General features: G+C 46.6%; 1 protein-coding gene across 1 annotated transcript in view; it reads right to left on the bottom strand.

The window, feature by feature from the left end:
* Positions 1-799: 799 nt before the first annotated feature.
* The window catches only part of LOC114052548 (G-protein coupled receptor 35-like), a 46,080-nt gene continuing 39,553 nt past the window's right edge, over positions 800-7,326 (bottom strand). Inside the window, exon 3 of the transcript XR_003570277.1 lies at positions 800-1,010. The gene's annotated coding sequence lies outside the window, so the exon portion shown is untranslated. The remainder of the gene's footprint in view (positions 1,011-7,326) is intronic.

Below are 7,326 nucleotides of genomic sequence, written 5' to 3'. Positions count from 1 at the left end.
ACAGATGGAGAAACTGAGGCCCATAAACACAAAATGACTTAGGTCATGCGATCACAGACTTAAAACTGTCAGAGACCTTAGTGGCATCTTGTCCATCCTGACCCTCTACTTTACATGGGAGGAAGTTGATACCCAAAGAGAAGTGATCTGCATTACAGCATCATGGATTAGAAGCTGCAAGTTGCCTTAGAGAACGTCTAGTCTAACCCATCTCTGCCCATCCCCCCACCTCCACTCACATTTTACAGAGAAGGAAACTGGAAATGAATAATTTCAAGATAGAGGTTTTCAAATATTTCAAAAGAGAAAAAGGTTCAGAAATGGCATGGTTCTCTTCTAAAGAATTAAGCCAGATTATGGTTGATAAATTTTATGCAGAATTGACAAATGACAGAGAACTGACCAGGGAGCTGCGGCTTCTCAGCAAATATTCTTGTCAGGTCTGAAACAGTTCTTCACGATGTCAGAAACAGGCAGCCCTCAGGGCCTCTTAACCTGAAATCTGAGAACTTTTTTTTTTTTTAATATTTCAATGAGTATAAAACAGTGACTACTCTGGCCCCCACTGACCAAGGCCAGGTGGGTGACATTTCACCCCTCCCTCGGGTAATCTGGTACCTTTAAAAGGATTGGGGAGTGTCTAGTCTCTCTGCCATTGGCTCAAGCTCCCAATAGTTGTGTACCCCAATTTTAACCACTTAACAGTCAAAGTAGCTTTTACAAAGGAGTATTGACTTCAAAGATAGAGCCAGAACAAACATACAAACATTTCTTCCTAATAACACCTTTAATTCTCTCCTTTTAGCCCCTCAGTCTCTGGGGAGAGGAGGGGAATTAAGTTCACAGCTTAACTTAGTGCCTGGTGGTACCACCAAGTTCCAAGTCCAAAGTGCCCTTAGGCTCCCTCCTGGTATGCTGGTTTCTCGCTGGTCTGGGAGCAACGTCTGTCCTGGAATCTTCCCTCCAAGATTGCCTTGGCTTGAACTCTTGGGGTCTGCCTGGACCTAGAACTGAAAGAACAAATGAAACAGACCAAAACCCCAAAGCAGACTTTCAGGGGCCACAAGGCCTAAGGGGGGCACAGTCATTCCTTCTACCCAGTTTAGTTCATGGTGCCCATGCTGTGGGTGAACGGAACCTTCAGCCCTCTGGTCTGCCAGACAGAAAGAGAGAAAAAGTCACTGAACTAGCATATTATCATATGGTTTCATGGTGCACCCCAAGAATGTTGGGGTGCCACCAGAAATGATGAAGAATAGACAAGTGGGTTCTAATGTCCTGAAGAATTCACTCGGGCCGTCTCCAAGTTAAAGACAGGCATTTTGGGGGTGATGCATCTAAGCAGGCCCTCTTCCCTTAGGAGGCGGAGCGATTGGCCAGGTTAGCTGTGTGGTCTTAAATACAGCTTAATAGGAGGTGAGGAAGAGGGGCAAGCAGGGCTCTGGAATGCCTGGGCTGTCAGGTGGTTTGGAGGTGTGCAGATAAGCAAGGAGAACAGGAAAGGGGGCAGAGGGGCACTGTGCTGCTCCAGAGCCTACACAGATAAGCAAAGGGAACAGGAAAGGGGAGCGGACGGACGAGCTGTTCTGGAATGCCAGGTGACTGGGATGCTTTGTGAAAGCACACAGCTAAGTCCCTCGTGGATGGTTTCAATGAATAGTCTTCTTCGATCACTTTTCCACTAGTCACGTCCTGCATCTTAGTTCATATCTCACATCCTGCATCCTGCTTCTGCCGTCTGCCTCGAGCACTCCTTCCTACCTCATCTCAGACCCAACAACACCCCTCCAGGCCTATGCCCAGGGAGCTGGCTCATCCCGATGAATGGTTATCCAGTGTTCAGGGTGAGCATTTTCACCTCAAAAATCATCAAATGTTACAAATCGGGGCTTGATTTACTGTGCTGTTGTTTTTCTAAATTTAAGAAACAGGTGGAGAAAAAGCTAAGTGAGTCACCTGCACATTTTCCTGCAGAAAGCTGGTTGTCCAACATTTACCTGCACACTGCTGTCTGACCCCAAGGAGGTCAAAGAAGAATGAAAGGGCCCTATTTGTACAAAAACATTTAGAGGAGCTCTTTTTTTGGTGGTAAAGAAGTGGAAACTAAGGGGGTGCTCATCCGTTGGGGAATGGCTGAAGAAATCATGGCATAGAAACACATGGAATTCTATTAGGCTGTAAGGAATAACAGGGCAGTTTTGAAGAAACCTGGGAAAATATGTATGAACCGATGCAGAGGAAAATGAGCGAATCCAGGAGAACAATTTGTATTATAATAAAAAGGAGCAGTTTTCAAGACAACAGTTCAGACCAATGATCAATGATGATTCTAGGAGACCAGTGATGAAGCATGCTGCTCTCCCCACTCCTTGACAGAGAGGGAATGGAATCATCCATGGAATGAGACAAACCTTTTGGAAACAGAGCCAAGAGGGGATCTGGTTTGCTTTGCTGTGTGCATTTGTTACAAGGATTTTGTTATTCTTTTTTTTTTTTCTTCAGTAAGAGTTGGGTAGAACAGAAGGAAGAAAAAGTAAATGCTTGTTAAATGTTTAAAAATATAATTTTAAAAGATATTTTAAAAGATTTTCTAAGCAAAACCCCCTGGAGGAGTTGTATCTTTGTCAGTCATTAACGCTGGGTGTTAATTGGCTGAGCCCTTGGGGGTCTGACTGGAGGAGGGAAGATTCAGGGCTCAGCTGCTGAGTCAGTTGTTTTAGGCACAGGGGGTAGAATTTCAGAAAGGAAATTGGTCTTCTTCAAAAATGAAGACAAGGGGCAGCTAGGTGGCGCAGTGGATAGAGCTCCAGCCCTGGAATCAGAAGGACTTGAGTTCAAATCCAGTCTCAGACCAGACATTTGACGCTAGCTGTGTGACCCTGGGCAAGTCACGTAATTGCATATGCCTCACCAAAACAAAACAAACAAAAAAAAAAACAACAAAAAAAACGAAGACAAACAACAACCACAACTACAGCTACATTCCCAGGTGCTGTGCTAGGCCCCTGTTGCACAGATACAAAAGCAGGGCTATCCCTGTCCTCCAAGAGCTTACAATCCACATGTTGGCTGATGAGCAGATACGGGATCTATAGAAAAGCAGTACAAAGTGATTTGTGGGGGGAGGGGGGATCATCATGGACACCTGGGGGGATCTGGAGTGGCCTCTTAAAGCCAGTGGCCCTCAGGCTGAGCGTGGAAGGGAGTTAGGGGGTTCAGGAGGCAGAGATGAGGAGCAACAGCATTCCAAGCACGTGGACCTGGAGACAAAGAGACAAAGGCCTGGAGTCTGCCAAAGTGGGGCTAACGTAAAGAACAGCCCAGGTGACCCAGCAATACTGTTTCTAAGTCTGTATCCCAAAGAGATCATAAAAACGGGAAAAGGATCCACATGTATGAAAATATTTCTAGCCTCGAAGAGCCTTCTCACTTCGACATTCCCTCCACCTTGGACTTCTCACACCGGAAGTGCCCTCTGCCCTTTGGCTGTGTTCTCTGATTGGCTGCTTCCTTCCGGAGCCTCCATTTTAAGAAAAGTTCCAAGGCATGTTTTCATTGCTCTCCAAGTTCCACTCTCCTCACTTTTCTCTTTGTTTTTAGGTCCTTTCAGACTCTTTGTAGCCCCATTTGGGGTTTTCTTGGCAGAGATACTGGAGTAGTTTGCCATTTCTTTCTCCAGTTCATTTTACAGATGAAGAAACTGAGGCAAACAGGGTAAAGTGACTAGCCCGGGGTCCCACAGCTAGTAAATGTCCGAAGCTGAATTTGAACTTGGGTCCTCTTGACTCCAGGCCCAGCACTCTTGTCACTGTGATACCTAGATTTTCTCCACAAAGTCCCTTTTGGTCACCTTCCCCCTCCCCATCCCACTCCTTTCCAACGCCCTTTCATGCATTGTCTTCCAGGCATTCGAATGTAAACTCTTTGAGGGCAAGGTCTGTCCTCCTCTCATAAGCCTGTCGCCATTATTTACCGGTGCCTGGTACGCTGTTGCTGCTGTTCAGTTGCTCTGACTTTTCCTGAGCCTGTTTTCTTGGCAAAGGTACTGGAGTGCTTTGCCATTTCCTTCTCAATGGATTAAGGCAGAGTTTGAGTGACTTACCCAGGATCACACAGCTAGTAAGTGTCTAAGATCAGATTTGAACTCGGGTCTTCCTGACTCCAGGCCCAGAGTTCTACCCACTGCACCACCCAGCTGCCTTCTGCTTGGCACATAGTAGGTGCTTGGTAAGAGCCTGACTAGCATCTAGATGCGGAAGGGAATGTCAAGGAAGGGTCTCTAGAGCTGGATGGCCTCAGAGACTCCCTAGTCTAATCCTCTTACTTAATAAATGAGGAAATGGAGGCCCAGAGAAGGGCATTAATTTGCCCAAAGTCACACAGGTAGCAAATGACAAAGGCAGGATTTGAATTCAGGACCCCTGACTCCAAACCCAGTGCTCCTTTTCACTCAAAGATGTTTTGAGAGAATCCTAAAGAGAGAAAAGTCACTCCAAAGGGCAGAGAGTAAGTGGCTGAATCAGGGAAGGTTTCTTGGAGGAGGCAGTAACAGCACCAGAGCTGGGCCCTAAGGGCATTTTCAGTAGATGCCTTAGGTCTTTTCTGAGGGCAGGGCAGGTTCTTTTATTGTGCCTCCCTTGAGTAGGGAATTTGGTTTTTAAATGAAATTAGAGCAAAAGAATGGCATGGTTTGCCTGGACTGGCATTTTACAAGTGGGTAATGGAGTTGAAGAACATCTGCTGGGTCCCCAGGGTTGGAATATTGTGTCCAGTTGCTCTCCCTCCGAAACCCTTCTGCTATGGCCCCAGGCACATGGTCTGGCCCTAGTTCATTCCTGGGGAGAGCCTAGCCTGTAACGAGAGTGGAACTGTACTCTTTTCTTATACTTTTTGGTTCATCAGACCCCAACCATGGTGCCCCAAGGGCACATTTTTTAAAGCTTAGGTTTAGGCTAATATCTAGGTTTCCACAAAAGGGAAAGATAAACAGATGAACGACAAACAGCATGAATCAGGTATGGGACAGCTATTTATTTTCTACATACACCAAAGGAACACTAAACATAGCATGCACACAAACAGATACTTGACAAAACACACTTAAAATAGCATTCAGTAACTTAACTTACAACTATTGTCACAATCTGCTAAGAGTCTGATACTTTTCCGGAATCCCCAGAATTTTCCAGGGGAGCTCCGGGAACAGATTCCCTAGGACGGCCACCAGAGACCAATTCATTCTCTCTACTGAAATGGGATCTTGAGTTAGAAGGGACCTTCAGGCCCTCCTTTGACACAGGAAGGACCTAAGCCCCAGAGACAGGAAGAGACTTTCCTAAAGTCACATAAACAGCAAGAAGTAAATCCAAGAGATTCGCCTAACACTTGAGGTGTTAGGTGAGTGGACAGAGAGACACCCTTCAAGTCAGGGGACCTGGGCTCTGCACTGACCAGCTGGGTAACTTTGGGAAAGTCCCTTTTTCTCTGGGCCCAGCTTCCTCACCCAGAAAACAAAGGTCTCAGACGAGATCAATTAGTCAACAAGTATTTACTGAGCCCCTTCTAGGTGCTGGACACTGCTCGGCACCTGCCATGCAAAGACAGAAAGAGACTTACAACCTAGTGCCGAAATAACACACGTGCATATAAATACAAAATAATAAATAAATACAAAGTTGTTTTTTTTAACCACTCTTGTGATTTCTGGGTGAGAGAGCCTCTCTACCAACGCAGAATAACACCTTCTATATAATTTATAGTCTTATAGAGTTGCCTGGGGGCATGGAGTTGTGACTTGCCCAGGGTCACCCAGCCGGATGTCAAAGGCTAGACTAGAACCCAGGTCGTCCTCACTTTGAGGCCACCTCTCTGTAAGTATCACATTGCCTCATTGTAGATACAAAGTATGTATGTGTGTGTATATCATATATATCATATATATATATATATATATATATATATATATAATACATACATTGCTACACATGTAGCAATACTACTATTCCTACTACTCCTACTACTAAGTAGCTAGCATTTTAAGGTTTTGCCAAGTACTTTACATGTCTTTTCATTTGATCCTCACAAAAACCCTGTGAGGTAGGTGCTATCTCTATTTTATACACAAGGAAACGGAGGCTGGGAAGAGTTAAGTGATTTACCTAAGATCATAGAGTTGATGAGTGTCTGAGGCAGAATTTGAACCCAGGGCTCCCTGGCTCTAAATCTAGTGCACCTCCTAGCCACCACAGTAAATACTAAATAATTGGGTAAGGAAGGAGTAGTACTCGTGGACCTTGAAGGGAGATGGAGATTCCAAGATGCCGATGTTAGGAGGTGAATGGGCATGCCAGGCATGAGGGACAGCCAGTGCAAAGGCAAGGAAGCCAGAGATGACATAGCATGTAATCAGAGGTATCATTTATCCTGAAGAAGGCCCCTCAGCTAGGCCACTTTGGCGGGAAGCTTAGGCAGGTAAAGGACAAAAGTCATGGTGACCAGCCTGGAAAGGCAAACAGTTAACTTAATTTACAAGCTGGAGCCAGGTTTGCATTCCACCTTCAAGGCTTTCCCCTCTGGAGGGAGCCAAAGAGCTTCTTCAGCTCCCAGGTGAGGAGCTCAGAGGCCCCCTGCAGCCCTGAGCCAGGATCCCAGAGGCCCTGCCCACTGCACCACCCTGCCCCCTGCTGAGTTGGCCCTCAGGACTCCAGGCAGCATCGTGGCCCCTCTCTTCTCCACAAACACTAGAGGAGGGCCGGGATAGGACCAGGTGGGTGAAGACCCCTGCACTCCCAGCCCAGCTTGGCCCAGCCTGGTCCTCTTGAGCTCTGACTGAGGCTTTCAGAGTGAATGACCCAGGACCAGGTGCACAGAAGCCCAAAGCTTCCATGGAATTCCAGAAGCATCCCACGCCTCTTTGCTCACTGCTTAGCACAGTGCCAAGCACTTCAGAAATGTTTATTGATCGGCTGAAAGTCCAACTTCCTCATTTTACAATTGAGGAAACAGCTTGAGAGATGTTAAGTGAGTTGCCTAGAGTCACCCAGCCAGTTAGTGCCAGAGGCAGGATTCGAACCCAGAGCTTCCCAGCTCCACTATACCAAGCTGCTGGTTTGTCCCTAACCTTTCCTTTCCCACCCAAGGAGAGATTTTATAGGATGTCTCTGGACATCAGACACTAACCCATCCCCCTTTCCCATGGCAGAGCCAGAGACACACCTGCGCAGGATCCCTTAATCCCTGTTTTCTCCAGCTCCAACCCTCAGGAATGTCCTTGGCCCAGACCTCTAGTCATGCCTGGAGCAACTCCTGTAATCTGAGGGAGAGGGG

The sequence above is a fragment of the Vombatus ursinus genome, unplaced genomic scaffold (assembly GCF_900497805.2).
Source record: "Vombatus ursinus unplaced genomic scaffold, bare-nosed wombat genome assembly UNPS02014808.1, whole genome shotgun sequence".
Lineage (NCBI taxonomy): Eukaryota > Metazoa > Chordata > Mammalia > Diprotodontia > Vombatidae > Vombatus > Vombatus ursinus.
Note: the sequence above shows the minus strand (reverse complement) of the source record. Positions and strands in the feature narration are given on the sequence as shown.